The sequence below is a fragment of the Carassius carassius genome, chromosome 11 (assembly GCF_963082965.1).
Source record: "Carassius carassius chromosome 11, fCarCar2.1, whole genome shotgun sequence".
Classification (NCBI taxonomy): domain Eukaryota; kingdom Metazoa; phylum Chordata; class Actinopteri; order Cypriniformes; family Cyprinidae; genus Carassius; species Carassius carassius.
The window spans coordinates 34,913,882-34,926,381 of record NC_081765.1 but is presented as its reverse complement, the minus strand read 5'-3'; the positions used below and the strand labels follow the sequence as shown (position 1 = coordinate 34,926,381).

The 12,500-nt window shown below is 42.6% G+C and overlaps 1 pseudogene; it reads left to right on the top strand.

Annotated features, from left to right (window-relative positions):
• Positions 1-9,430: 9,430 nt before the first annotated feature.
• Positions 9,431-12,500, top strand: part of LOC132153305 (rab3 GTPase-activating protein catalytic subunit-like) — a 25,471-nt pseudogene continuing 22,401 nt past the window's right edge.

Sequence of the window (12,500 nt, the reverse complement as noted above, 5' to 3'; positions counted from 1 at the left end):
AGTGTGTCCCACAGTTATTATCAGCAAATTACTCAGCTATATATCTCAACGAGACCAGATGAAACTTCCCAATTATCTAAGCTAACAGAGTGGGTTAAAAATGTAAAAGATTGGATGACAAATAATTTTCTCCAATTAAATTCGGATAAGACAGAGATATTAATTATTGGACCAAAAAACACTACACAGAATCTTGTAGAATACAGTTTGCAACTAGACGGATGTACTGTTACTTCCTCTACAGTCAGAAATCTGGGTGTTATATTAGACAGCAACTTGTCTTTTGAAAATCATATTTCCCATGTTACAAAAACAGCATTCTTCCATCTTAGAAACATTGCCAAGCTACGAAACATGTTATCTGTTTCTGATGCAGAAAAGCTAGTTCATGCATTCATGACCTCTAGACTGGACTATTGTAATGCACTTCTAGGTGGTTGTCCTGCTTCTTCAATAAACAAGCTACAGGTCGTCCAAAATGCAGCAGCTAGAGTCCTTACCAGGTCAAGAAAATATGATCATATTACCCCAATTTTACAGTCTCTGCACTGGCTACCTATTAAGTTCTGTATCAGTTACAAATTATCATTACTTACCTATAAGGCCCTAAATGGTTTAGCTCCTGCGTACCTAACTAGCCTTCTACCACGCTACAATCCATCACGCACCCTAAGGTCACAAAACGCTGGACTTTTGGTAGTTCCTAGGATAGCAAAGTCCACTAAAGGAGGTAGAGCTTTCTCACATTTGGCTCCCAAACTCTGGAATAGCCTTCCTGATAATGTTCGGGGTTCAGACACACTCTCTCTGTTTAAATCTAGATTAAAAACACATCTCTTTCGCCAAGCATACGAATAATGTATCTTTTAAATTGTGAGTGTAGTTGCATCTGATCAAATGTGCATTTTTATTCTTTAGCTTGGGTTAAACTAATTTTACTTTGTTGGATCAGCAGCTATGCTAATGATGTCTCTGTTTGTTTCTCTGTTTCTGCTGGGATCTTCATCCCGTGGTAACTAGGATTTACACAAGCTCCAGTCTGGATCCAGAACACCTGAGAAGAGATGATGCTGACCCTCAGAGGACCCCAGATGATCCTAACCTTGAATCAACAAACAGAACTAACAATTATTGCTACATGTGTGACTGCATCATATAATAACTATTAATTAATAATATTGATAGTTCATCGTCTAGCTGACTACGTCTTGTATTATAATTTTTTTATTTTTTTTTACTAAAATCCTGTCAAACGTGCACAAACTACTAGCTACTACTAAATATTGTAGAAACATAATTTTCTGTAAAGTTGCTTTGTAACGATTTGTATTGTAAAAAGCGCTATACAAATAAACTTGAATTGAATTGAATTGAATTGAATTAAGGGGCCGTTCACATATAGCGTCTTTTGCGCACTCAAGTTTGTTATTTCCAATGTAGGCGCACGGTATGCGGCTCATAATGGAAGCTACGCGCAAGTTTTTCCAGGCGTGTCCGCACTGCATCGAGTTAAAAACATTTCAACTTTTCAGAATGCCACAATATGACCAACAAAGGCAAGAGCTATACAGAGAATTGCGAGAAATTGTTTTGGAAGAAATATCTCTGAAAAGTATTTTAGAAGTAGGGGTAAGCAAGAAAGGAAAACTCTGTCTTTTAAAATTTTTAATAGACTCCTGGACTGTATAAAAGGATATAGTGAAATGATATAATAGATCCATAGATGGCAGCAATGCAACTTATTGAATGCCGGCTGGTGTAAAATCCCATAGAAGAAGAAGAATACTACCATTGGCTAGCAGACCCCCACCTGCTGTTAGCATTCCATTGACCCCCATTTATTTTGTGTCACTTTGACAGCGAATAACTTTACATCGGAGTTGTTTAAAGACTTCATTTGTCCATTAATTATTTCTAAAGAAACACGGAAATGTATAAAAGGCTCCATTATCTTGTATCTTACGTTATCTTCCAATAGAAGCAGTATTTGTAAAAAATAGGCTAACGATTGCGTCATAACCAGCAACTCTCTGTCGCACAGTAGAGAAATTACCGTATGGACAGGAGGTGAAGCTCGCAGACAATATTTTACTGATGAAGGATGAAGGAACAGCTGATCATAGCTGTATATGGATTGCCATTTTGAAATAAATTTAGCAGCTGAGCTACTGCAAGCGTTTTTAGAGCTGCAAATTAATTTACCCTTTGCTGAAATTTCCGCGTCTTCATGGAGAGAGCACATCATGGTTGCTTAGCAAAGGCAGACGCCTCAGGAGCGCTTCTGCCCGAGCGCTTTGGAAAGAAGGAGAAAGTGGCGCGCCTAGCGTTTTCCACGCGTTTTTAGGCGTTAGTGCTCCACTGTATTTCAGGGATGTAGAGGTCCTTTCTAGGTGCTGATCCAGCATCTGGTCTGGATACGTACTGGATCCGGGTGACTGCAGTAACCCTCTGATCTGGACACAGACTGGATCTGGTGGCCACGGTGACCTCGGAACAAGAGAGAAACAGACAAATATTAGCATAGATGCCATTCTTCTAATGATGTAGCAAGTACATAGGGTGTTATGGAAAGTGTTTCCGGTTCCGGTTTACCTAATTAATGCAGCCTAAAAATCCTTTAATGGATTTGGATAATAAAAGCATATTAGTATGTTATGTGTATGCCAGGTTAAAGAGATGGGTCTTTAATCTAGATTTAAACTGCAAGAGTGTGTCTGCCTCCCGAACAATGTTAGGTAGGTTATTCCAGAGTTTAGGCGCCAAATAGGAAAAGGATCTGCGCCCGCAGTTGATTTTGAAATTCTAGATATTATCAAATTGCCTGAGTTTTGAGAACGTAGCAGACATAGAGGATTATAATGTAAAAGGAGCTCATTCAAATACTGAGGTGCTAAACCATTCAGGGCTTTATAAGTAATAAGCAATATTTTAAAATCTATGCGATGCTTGATAGGGAGCCAGTGCAGTGTTGACAGGACCGGGCTAATATGGTCATACTTCCTGGTTCTAGTAAGAACTCTTGCTGCTGCATTTTGGACTAGCTGTAGTTTGTTTACTAAGCGTGCAGAACAACCACCCAATAAAGCATTACAATAGTCTAACCTTGAGGTCATAAAAGCATGGATTAACATTTCTGCCTTTGACATTGAGAGCATAGGCCGTAATTTAGATATATTTTTGAGATGGAAAAATGCAGTTTTACAAATGCTAGAAACGTGGCTTTCTAAGGAAAGATTGCGATCAAATAGCACACCTAGGTTCCTAACTGATGACGAAGAATTGACAGAGCAACCATCAAGTCTTAGACAGTGTTCTAGGTTATTACAAGCAGAGTTTTTAGGTCCTATAATTAACACCTCTGTTTTTTCAGAATTTAGCAGTAAGAAATTACTCGTCATCCAGTTTTTTATATCGACTATGCAATCCATTAGTTTTTCAAATTGGTGTGTTTCACCGGGCTGCGAAGAAATATAGAGCTGAGTATCATCAGCATAACAGTGAAAGCTAACACCATGTTTCCTGATGATATCTCCCAAGGGTAACATATAAAGCGTGAAGAGTAGCGGCCCTAGTACTGAGCCTTGAGGTACTCCATACTGCACTTGTGATCGATAGGATACATCTTCATTCACTGCTACGAACTGATGGTGGTCATATAAGTACGATTTAAACCATGCTAATGCACTTCCACTGATGCCAACAAAGTGTTCAAGTCTATGCAAAAGAATGTTGTGGTCAATTGTGTCAAACGCAGCACTAAGATCCAATAAAACTAATAGAGAGATACACCCACGATCAGATGATAAGAGCAGATCATTTGTAACTCTAAGGAGAGCAGTCTCAGTACTATGATACGGTCTAAATCCTGACTGGAAATCCTCACATATACCATTTTTCTCTAAGAAGAAATATAATTGTGTGGATACCACCTTTTCTAGTATCTTGGACAGAAAAGGGAGATTCGAGATTGGTCTATAATTAACTAGTTCTTTGGGGTCAAGTTGTGGTTTTTTGATGAGAGGCTTAATAACAGCCAGTTTGAAGGTTTTGGGGACATGTCCTAATGACAATGAGGAATTAATAATAGTCAGAAGAGGATCTATGACTTCTGGAAGCACCTCTTTTAGGAGCTTAGATGGTATAGGGTCTAACATACATGTTGTTGGTTTAGATGATTTGTGTGCGTGCGGTGTTCTTGCCGTGTTCGTGCTGTGTTCGTGAGGTGTTCGTGCTGTGTTCGTGCGGTGTTCATGCTGTGTTCGTGCGGTGTTCATGCTGTGTTCGTGCTGTTTTCGATTGGGTGTTCGTGCGGTGTTCGTGTGGTGTTCGTGCCATGTTCGTGCTGTGTTCGTGAGGTGTTCGTGCTGTGTTCGCGAGATGTTCGTGCTGTGTTCGTGCTGTGTTCGATTAGGTGTTCGTGCTGTGTTCGTGAGGTGTTCGTGCCGTGTTCGTGAGGTGTTCGTGAGGTGTTCGTGAAGTGTTGTGAGGTGTTCGTGCTGTGTTCGTGAGGTGTTCCTGCTGTGTTCGCGAGGTTTTCATGCTGTGTTCGTACTGTGTTCGTAAGGTGTTCGTGTTGTGTTCGGGCTGTGTTCGTGCTGTTTTCGTGTGGTGTTCGTGCTATGTTCGATTCGGTGTTCGTGTTCGTGAGGTGTTCGTGCCGTGTTCGTGCCGTGTTCGTGAGGTGTTCGTGCTGTGTTCGTGAAGTGTTCGTGAGGTGTTCGTGAGGTGTTCGTGCCGTGTTCGTGAGGTGTTCGTGCTGTGTTCGTGAGGTGTTCGTGCTGTGTTCGTGAGGTGTTCGTGCTGTGTTCGTGAGGTGTTCGTGCTGTGTTCGTGGTGTGTTCGTGAGGTGTTCGCGAGGTGTTCGTACGGTGTTCGTGTGGTGTTCTTGCTGTGTTCATGTGGTGTTCTTGCTGTGTTCGTGCGGTGTTCGTGAGGTGTTCGTGAGGTGTTTGTGCGGTGTTCGTGCTGTGTTCATGAGGTGTTCGTGCTGTGTTCGTGCGGTGTTCGTGAGGTGTTCTTGCTGTGTTCGTAAGGTGTTCGTGCTGTGTTCGTGAGGTGTTCGGGCTGTGTTCGTGCTGTTTTCATGTGGTGTTCGTGCTGTGTTCGATTAGGTGTTCGTGCTGTGTTCGTGAGGTGTTCGTGCCGTGTTCGTGAGGTGTTCGCGAGGTGTTCGTGCTGTGTTCGTACTGTGTTCGTAAGGTGTTCGTGTTGTGTTCGGGCTGTGTTCGTGCTGTTTTCGTGTGGTGTTCGTGCTATGTTCGATTCGGTGTTCGTGTTCGTGAGGTGTTCGTGCCGTGTTCGTGCCGTGTTCGTGAGGTGTTCGTGCTGTGTTCGTGAGGTGTTCGTGCCGTGTTCGTGCCGTGAGGTGTTCGTGCTGTGTTCGTGAGGTGTTCGTGTGGTGTTCGTGGTGTGTTCGTGCTGTGTTCGTGCTGTGTTCGTGAGGTGTTTGTGCTGTGTTCGTGAGGTTTTCGTGAAGTGTTCGTGCTGTGTTCGTGAGGTGTTCGTGCTGTGTTTGTGAGGTGTTCGTGCCGTGTTCGTGCCGTGTTCGTGAGGTGTTCGTGCTGTGTTCGTGAGGTGTTCGTGAGGTGTTCATGCGGTGTTCGTGCTGTGTTTGTGCTGTGTTCATGAGGTGTTCGTGCTGTGTTCGTGAGGTGTTCGTGCTGTGTCCGTGCTGTTTTCGTGAGGTGTTCGTGCTGTGTTCGTAAGGTGTTCGTGCTGTGTTCGTGAGGTGTTCGGGCTGTGTTCGTGCTGTTTTCATGTGGTGTTCGTGCTGTGTTCGATTAGGTGTTCGTGCTGTGTTCGTGAGGTGTTCGTGCCGTGTTCGTGAGGTGTTCGTGAGGTGTTCGTGAAGTGTTCGTGAGTTGTTCCTGCTGTGTTCGCGAGGTGTTCGTGCTGTGTTCGTACTGTGTTCGTAAGGTGTTCGTGTTGTGTTCGGGCTGTGTTTGTGCTGTTTTCGTGTGGTGTTCGTGCTATGTTCGATTCGGTGTTCGTGTTCGTGCCGTGTTCGTGCCGTGTTCGTGAGGTGTTCGTGAAGTGTTCGTGAGGTGTTCGTGCCGTGTTCGTGCCGTGTTCGTGAGGTGTTCGTGAGGTGTTCGTGAGGTGTTCGTGAGGTGTTCGTGAAGTGTTCGTGAGTTGTTCCTGCTGTGTTCGCGAGGTGTTCGTGCTGTGTTCGTACTGTGTTCGTAAGGTGTTCGTGTTGTGTTCGGGCTGTGTTCGTGCTGTTTTCGTGTGGTGTTCGTGCTATGTTCGATTCGGTGTTCGTGTTCGTGAGGTGTTCGTGCCGTGTTCGTGCCGTGTTCGTGAGGTGTTCGTGAGGTGTTCGTGCTGTGTTCGTGAGGTGTTCGTGCCGTGTTCGTGAGGTGTTCGTGCCGTGTTCGTGAGGTGTTCGTGTGGTGTTCGTGGTGTGTTCGTGCTGTGTTCGTGAGGTGTTTGTGCTGTGTTCGTGAGGTTTTCGTGAAGTGTTCGTGCTGTGTTCGTGAGGTGTTCGTGCTGTGTTTGTGAGGTGTTCGTGCCGTGTTCGTGAGGTGTTCGTGCTGTGTTCGTGAGGTGTTCGTGAGGTGTTCATGCGGTGTTCGTGCTGTGTTTGTGCTGTGTTCATGAGGTGTTCGTGCTGTGTTCGTGAGGTGTTCGTGCTGTGTCCGTGCTGTTTTCGTGAGGTGTTCGTGCTGTGTTCGTGAGGTGTTCGTGCTGTGTTCGTGCTGTGTTCGTGAGGTGTTCGTGCTGTGTTCGTGCTGTGTTCGTGCTGTGTTCGTGCGGTGTTCGTGCGGTGTTCGCGAGGTGTTCGTAAGGTGTTCGTGTTGTGTTCGAGCTGTGTTCGTGGTGTATTTGTGTGGTGTCCGTGCTGTTTTCGATTAGGTGTTCGTGTTCGTGCTGTGTTCGTGAGGTGTTCGTGAGGTGTTCGTGCGGTGTTCGTGAGGTGTTCGTGCTGTGTTCATGCTGTTTTCGTGTGGTGTTTGTGCTGTGTTCGATTAGGTGTTCGTGCTGTGTTCGTGAGATGTTCATGTCGTGTTCGTGAGGTGTTCGTGCTGTGTTTGTGAGGTGTTCGTGCTGTGTACGTGAACTTATATTATCTGTCATAATTCTCTTCTCGAGAGTTTAGCTCCACCTCATAGAAATATAATAATGTTTTATGTTTGAGAGCTTTTATAAAAATAAAGATAATATCATTCATTCTAAATGTGACTACAAATAAACAGAAACAGACTCGACTGAATAAGCAGGCTATTTTCATAAGCGTAAAAAAAAAAAAATATATATATATATATATATAAATACATTTATTTCCGGTGATTAATTTTGAGTCCTGATAAATTAATTCATTATGGTCAGTGTATCACTTATTCTATAGTAAAACATCAATGCTTTTGAATTTGAATATTTAACAAAGCATGCAAACAAACGTCAGCTTTTATCATGTTTGTTTTGTGATCGCGCATTTTTCAGTGATTTATTTCTTAGTTTTCTGATAACTTCTCTTTGTTGCTGAAATGATGAGTTTGCATGACGTTGTTCTGAGAGGCGTGTAAAGGGCGTGTGCAGCGGAGCTTCAGACCTGACTGAGGAAACCCTGCGCTATTCTGGCCTCGAGCTACTGGCCCGAGGCTAAAGCCCTGCATTTCAGCCCGAGCCCGACGGGCCCCGACTTATTTATGCCCCTAGGGCCGGGCTTCGGGCCAATTTTCACGTTATAGCTCACATGCGGGCCGGGCCTCGGGCCTTTTTTGGGTTATCCTTCTAATTTATATTTTTAGACATTAATAAAAAAAAAAAGAGAAGTTGACGTCGACGATAGAAAAACAAACATAGACATTTCATAACCTCATAACTTTCATAATCTGATAATTCAACCCGTTATAATTATACTGACATGACAGTCTCACGCACGCACGCTTTTCCGTCAGTGCGACCCACGATTATACTTCACTTATATCCACTTATTGTAGTAGTAGCTATAATAGGCCTCTAAATTAATGTATTAATCATAGCCTAGTTGGCCAACTAATAATTATAAAATGATGATTCATGCAGCAGCGAGCATTTCTGTGTCTGCACCTGTTGTTGCGGGACACGCAGCAAAGAAGAGAGCGCTGGCCGAGTTTGAAAACATTGTGGAGCAGGACGAGGATGACGACGATGAATTACAGCAATACATGCGCCTCAATCACAACATGGAAGGTGATGGACGAGATGTGCTGCTATGGTGGAAACAGCACGAGACTGTCAAGACTGGCTCGCTCTGTGTTTAGTGTCCCGCCAGCAGCAGCAGCAGCGAACGTGTCTTCAGCGCAGCGGGAAGAGTGATGGAAGAGAGGAGGACTGGGTTAACACCTTCCACTCTGGATGCTATTCTTTTTCTCCACGATGCTCTGTAAGAGACTGTTCTAACTTTTCATTTGACTGGACTTTATTTTCGTTTAACTGTTGGAAAACTGGACATGTTCGTTCTGTGGTGCATTTTTGAGTAAGATAACCTGCAAGTTTGTTTTTAATTAATTTAATTTGTATAGATTGTAGGCTATTTCTTATTCGTTTGCGAGCGCTGTTGCGAGCCTGCCTCAGTATTTCAATTTTTTTTTTTTTTTACTCACTGTGGTTTAATAAATAAACATATAGGCCTATTAAACTAACTGTCTGTGTGATATGCTTTAAGTGTTTTATATATATGGATTTTATTGTAGCCAATTAAAGTATTAGCGTTAATATGAGAGGCTTAATTTATTAAATATGTTTTAGGCTACTCGCTGTCGGCTCGGCTGATTAATGTCTTCATTTAAAAAAAATGCTCCAAACATTTTTCTAAATTACCTTGATAAAGAAATGAAAAGAAACATAACACAAAACTTACCCCTTTTTTAATTGTTGCAAATAGGGCAGGCTTCTGCTGTGTAATAAAATAAATAAATAAAAACACGGGGCTCGTGTCGGACTCGGGCTGATAATTCTGATGAGCTGTCGGACACGGGTTGGGCTAGGGCCTGAGCGTCTCGGGCCAGGGCCAGGGCCGGGCTCGGGCCTACCACACCTGGCTTGTTTTAAGCCCTGACTCGCACTGGCCCTACAGGGGAAATGCGGCTAATGACTAAATCATCTGCAAAGAGGAGACATTGATTTCTGATTCAGTTAGAGTTGGGCCGGGGGCAGTGGAATTGTTTAATTCTTTGGCTAATTCATTTATATAAATGTTAAACAGAGTGGGGCTCAATGGGCAACCTTGTCTGACTCCTCGATGTTGAGAGAAAAATTCAGTTTTATTATTCCCTATTTTTACAGCACATATATTGTTTTTATACATGGTGCTGATTAAATCAAATGTTTTCCCTCCAATCCCATTCTCCAGTAGTTCTAGGAAGAGTCCTTCTTGACCGATTGAATCAAAAGCTTTTTCAAAGTCAATAAAGCAAGCAAAGATTTTGGTTTTGTGTTGGTATACATGTCGATCAGTGATTGTGTGGAGGGTGTAGATGTGGTCAGATGTTCTGTGTTTGGGTAGAAATCCAATTTGACTTTTTGTCCAAGATTTTGTGGGTTTTGAGAAAGTTTTGTAATCTTTTGTTAATAATCGAACAGAATATTTTCCCCAGGTTGCTATTAACACATATGCCTCTGTAATTGCTTGGCTCAAACTTGTTTAAAGATTGGTGTGATTAGGTCTTGATTCCAGGTGTCTGGAAAATATCCTACACTCAAAACAATATTAAATAATTTGGTTATTGCAGTTTTGAATTTGTTATTTGTGTATTTGATCATCTCGTTTACTCCGTCGATGCCACATGCCTTGTTGGGTTTTAGCACATGTAGTCTATCTGTAAGCTTATTTACTGTGATTGGGAAAACTTTCTCTGTCTCTGTTGGTCTCAGGTTCGGTCTGCGTGAGTTCCTGGTGATTTCTCCCGGAGTCCACTGTGAAGCTGTGGTCAGCGAGTCCAAGTGTAACCTGCTGCTGAGCTCCGTGTCCATCGCTCTGGCCCACACGGGCTGGTGAGTGACCGTCAGACAGCACACACACATCACACACAGCCACTGTTTCAACATTGATAATAATCAGAAATGTTTCTTGAGCAGTAAATCATCATATTTTCATGAAAATACAGCGGAGCATCACAGAAATACATTACACTTTAACACAGATTCACACAGAACACAGATGATTTACATTAGAATAATATTTCACTGTTTTCCTGTATTCTTTTTTTCAAATAAATGCAGCCTCGCTGAGCAGAAGGGACTTCTTTCAGAAACATAAAAAAATTGAAATTATTACTTAACTTTGTAACTTTTGACCGGGGGTGTATAAGCAGTGTTTTAAATGAGTAATACACAGGGAAATAACAGTGTGAATGTTAGTAATTATCAAATAAATACATGTAAAGCAGCACTACAGAAAACAACAGAGTCATTGTTCAGATCAGTGTTGATTCAGTTCAGAGTTCGCAGCTTTGTTGTTTTGTTGGGCATGTTGTTATAAAGTTACACAGGCCTTTGTATGTTTCTTGACTTACCTGACTCTAAATTTGGTTTGATTAAACGACAGAACCCCAGCATTTAAAAATTAATTGTTATTTTTCAACCAAGAGCAGGGAACATTACAAAATGATTCCTCACATCATGTGTGTCATTAAGTGATCAGATGCAGTATTTCACCCGCTCAGCCTTAAACACACAGATAATGTAGAAACTCCAATAAGTTTTGTTTCTATGATTGTAAAGGCTGTTATTTTGAGTCAGATACGGTGTGTGTGCAGCAGGTGGCGCTGTGGAGCCGTGTTTGTGCTCCTCTGTGTGTGTGTGTGTGTGTGTGTGTCTCTGTTGAGTCTCTCTCTCTCTCTGTGTGTGTGTGTGTCTCTGTTGAGTCTCTCTCTCTCTGTGTGTGTGTGTGTGTCTCTGTGTGTGTGTGTTCAGTCAGGTGCCGCTGCAGATCCAGCAGAAGTGGAGGGAGATGTTCACAGGTGAGTGTCAGGGGCCCGGGGTCCACACAGACTTGCAGATGGTGCACCTGCGTGAGGCTCCTGGTCAGTACACACACCTGTCCGGCCTGCTGGACATCTTCAAGAACAAGATGAGTTCAGATCAGAAGTCTAGACATCAGATTCTTCCTTCCGCAAATAAAGGCCTTAAAAAGCAAGTCTTTAATTCCTGCAGTCATGGCATTAAAGAACGTTATCATCTTGTTCCCATCTGAACGTCCTTGAGTCCAGATACGTTTACTGCAGCTGGAAAGTTAACGTAAGAGTCTTGTTTTATAAAAAAACTGAACTATTGTAGATTATGAATTTATAATATATTTTAACAGAAAACAAGACTTTTGATTTAAAAATCACAGAAATACTGAGGAAGAGCATCGAAGGAGCATCGAAGGTTTTCTTTTATTTCTATATTGTAGTTCGTTTTAATATTGCGAACTAATTAACAACTAATGGAAGTCTGCTAACGGTTGTGTTTTCAAATGCTTGACGTATTGTGTGCCATTTTCTTTAATTAGTCCTAAACAGTTTGGGAAATACAATTAATGTAAGATAATTAATAAATGCCCTTTTCCAGTAATTGTTTTGAAGATTTAAAGACTTTCTGAAAGTGTGAGCTATGCTGAAGATGGTTTCATCAGAACTAGTGAACGTCTGCTGGCTTCATTACTGAATGCAAACGACTCCGTTTTAGAAGCATTTATAGCTTTATCTGATGATGATTCACTGCGTGATCTTGTCACAGAAAGGTGCGTTTGAAAGTGATCTGTGGTGTGTGGTCACAGAGCTGTCCGCTGACCCCGGTGACCCCGGTGACCCCGGTGACCCCCGTCAGCATCTCCATCCGCTTCACCTTCTTGCTGCAGGTCGCTCAGCTGCCTCCAGGTGCGTCTGACCTCACACAAACCCCATCTGAGATCTCCGTTTGTTCCTCACATTATTACTGTCTAGTGGAGGTTCTTATTTGAAACACTTTCTGTGTTTCCACGGACGTGGATCAGATCAGCTCTGTGTGGATATCAGTGTTTCCTTCTGTATGAAGCAGCGCTGAAGATGATAATATTCCACACACACCCTGAGTTGATTAACTTCTCCACTCTGTATGACTGTGATGTCAGTGACAGTCAGAGATCTGTGTGTGTTTCAGACTTCGATGCGCTCGTCTCTGGAGAGGTGTTCGGCAGACTCCCGTTCAACTCCAGAACGACTCCAGCTGATCTCTGTTTCATCTCCTCGCTGAAGAATCCTGTTTCACAGCTCCATCGCTGCATTATTTCACACCTTTCTGTTTAGTGAGGCTTTCTGGCGTGTGCTGAGCATCAGCGCTTCCTTCTGCAGGATGGCGACAGGAAGTAGATGAACGAACCATGACGTGCTCTTCTACATCAATAATGCCTTTCTTCATTTCAGTTTGGGTTGCACTGAAAAAAATGACTTCAGTAACACTTAATTGAATAATTAATGTCTTTATATTCATTGCATTATAAAAGTATTTTAGTGCATTAATTATGCCTTGATCTCATGAATAATTGTAACTAC